The sequence below is a fragment of the Schistocerca cancellata genome, chromosome 1 (assembly GCF_023864275.1).
Source record: "Schistocerca cancellata isolate TAMUIC-IGC-003103 chromosome 1, iqSchCanc2.1, whole genome shotgun sequence".
Lineage (NCBI taxonomy): Eukaryota > Metazoa > Arthropoda > Insecta > Orthoptera > Acrididae > Schistocerca > Schistocerca cancellata.
This window is the reverse complement of record NC_064626.1, coordinates 140452874-140456265: the sequence shown is the minus strand read 5'-3', so window position 1 is coordinate 140456265 and position 3392 is coordinate 140452874.

The window sequence follows — 3392 nt, the reverse complement described above, 5'->3', positions numbered from 1 at the left end:
GGAAGGAAAATAAAATTTACTTCCTAGTGGCAGTGTCATGAAAGTGGAGTGAAGGATTCAATTTGGAATGGAAATCATTTGTTCCCTTTTTCAAGGATTTTCACCAATATTCGTCTTAGGCAATTTCAGGAAACTGTGGAAAATCAAAATTTGGTGGTTGCACCTCCCAAATAAGAGTCCTGTGCCCCATTTCTGTAGTAATCCATAGTGTCCCCCAGGAAGATATCACTTCTACAGTACTCCATCACTTCTATGATATATACGAACAAAAGCATGAAACTGTCAGATCACTCATTAACATGGAAAACATGTGCCAATGGGGGATTTTTTTTAAATTTTGAATAAAAAATTATATATACTCTGAGTGCTTAAGTTTATATTTCAAACACCTTTCTGAACAGTTACAAACATTTAAGTGCCACACTTTAATGAGCAATTTTTTTTCTATTTCAGGTAAGTTTTCACCTCTGATCAATATTATTTAAAAAAACAATAGACATCCAAAAGAATTTAAGAATGCTCCTAGTTGCTTGCTAAGCTAGTTTCACAGCAAATTAAAAGGCACAATGATAACAAATGCTTTCATATTAGGCTAAATACTAGATACAGTTAAATTATCTGTAACAAACCAAACCTTTTTATGGGATTTAGCATCCCCAAGCAATGGAGCCATGTGAAATCATAATGTAATTATTACATTCAACACACATGATTTGTATTTATTTTTTATTTATCTTTAAACTATAATTTGATGTTACTGTAATGATTGAAAACCATCTCTACTCTCTACTGTTCAATGGCATTCAATGCCTTTGTTTCAGTGTAGTGATTCCTCAGCAACTGGCCACCTTCCCCCCCCCCCCTCTCTCTCTCTCTCTCTCTCTCTCTCTCTCTCTCTCTCTCGTTTGTTGTCTTTGTCTAAAACTTACGCTCACATTTTTAAGCTTCATGATATTAAAAGGCGATAATCATAACGGATGCATATTTGTAATATAAATGTCTACACTTAGTGATACAACAAACAAGGGTACACTATACACTACATCACATAAAATTCCTTGAAGCCAATTACTGATGTGGAATGTAGCTGCAAGCAACACCACACAAAGAAATCTAACTAAAAAAAAAAAAAAAAAAAAAAAAGAATCAAGCTCAAAAATATTTTAAATTCTGATGTATCAGTACATATTGTTACAGGTGCCAGCAAAGAATTCCATGAAACTGGTGTAGCACATGACTCAGTTTCATCACATAACTGCCATTAATAAATATGTGTAGACCAATGGAAACTTTCTAGTGGGAACAATTCATTGTTCAAAAATAACAATGGCACAATTTTAACTGCTCACATGAATGCAACAGTTTTTGCAAGTGAAATGTAACGTGTATAGCCAGAAATGTTATCAGAAATTATTTTCAGGGTAATTTTACTGAAAAAACTGACAGTGAGATCAAAGCTTCCCGTTTTTGTTCCTAAGATGAGACTGGCAATTGAGATCCAATACTTATGACGTTTTTGTACAATTCATTGATCCAGTTTTCCATCAGAATTCTCCATCATGTATATCTGTTCCCTCTCCCTATTACTCACGCCCTGTATCGTGTCCACAGAACGAGTGTTCTTACTACCTTCATTTTCTCAGTAAATTGAAATTGTTTCATCCTCACCTTTCTCACAATATGACATCAGTTTCTAACATTGGGTACCACATGAACACAGGTGCCAACTATACGAGACCAAAAATTGCAGGATTTCCATGTACCATAATGAAAAGTTGTGTGTGTGCATGGATCTTTTCCATTAGTTTGTATTGTTAAATGGTACATATAATTCTGATGGACAAATTCTTATGGATATAAATAAAGTAAAATCATACTTGCAAAGGATTATGGCCTTTTTACTGGCAGACCACCATGAGATACATTGTAAAAGAAACTCGTTGACTTGACTGACAAGTTTTAGGCCAATGCAGAGAGAGACTGTCCGTTAGCATACACTACATCTGAAATATGATACTGTGACGGTCACATTTTACACGATACAGCCTGTATAGTTAATTCAAAATGGTTCAAATGGCTCTAAGCACTATGGGACTTAACATCTGAGGTCATCAGTCCCTTATAGTTAATTACTAACAATACTTGAGCCAGAGACTATTCAAAGAACACAAGCCAGTCTGCAATGAGCTTTGTTTGACAGCCTCAACAGCATGTGCTTACCTGACAGAGAATTCACATTCACTAAATCTTCACAAGCTAGGCCATTTTGCAAAGAAGAAAGAGAGAGAGAGAGAGAGAGAGAGAGAGAGAGGAGGGGGAGGGAGAGAGGGAGAGTCAAATATACCACACAAAAAAACCAAGAAATTTATAACTGCAACAGCTGTTTTTTGCAAAATTTTCCCTAGATAGAATCTAGAGATGTTCTTTATATCCTCCTTCAACATCCCAACTTAATTTCCAAAACAACACGAGTTAGTTTACAGTCCTGTATAGAATGTGTGCACAATCTAAGGCTGTCAACAACTTATCCACAGATGCATCAAGATTTCCAATTTGCAGAAGATACAACTTTTACACATTTTAGTTCCATTTTCACATGCTACATAATAAGCATTCAAATAAGAGTACCGGCAAGTTTCTACTGTGAACATGTAAGTTATCTGTGAACCAGAAATAATCAGACAATTTTTTAATTTCTTTTTCAGCTGTGATGTATAATTTGAATATCACAATGCTTCATTTGGCACTATTCTATAGGAACTGGTATGCTGCGGCTTTTCTCTGACCTGTGGTTGACTTAGCCAGTTATAGAAGAATCTGCAGTTTAATGTGGGCTCCAAGCCATTGCCATTATGAGTGACACTAGAAATGGAAGCTCCAATATCACTGGTAAAAAAACTGTAGTCCATACTGTAGTTCACTAAATAAAACAAAATTCAGAAACTTGCAGGGGGTAGAGGGGGGAAGGGAGAATGGGGTTGAATGCAGAAGAAAAATTTATTTTCCTTGAATTGATAGCAGTTGCACAGGACAATAAATACTTGAACTCACATAGACACAGGAGAATCTTCAGAAACAGAAACTACTTGGCAAGAGTCAAGAAATTGTCTACTGAGAACAGAGAGCAATAGCAAACATTGGATAGAGAGCGAAAGTTAGTAAAGAAATTTACAAGAAATACATGAAACAACATTGCTATACTAAGCAATAGAAAATTCAGGTTGGAATCTCAACAATATTATGAAGGATAAATTGCTACTCACTGTAAAGGTGACAGGTTGGGTTGCAAACAGGCACAACAAAAAGACTATTATACACAGAGCTTTTGGGCAAGGACTTCTTCAGAAAGGTGCACGCACCTGCACCCACCCACCCACCCACCCACCCACCCA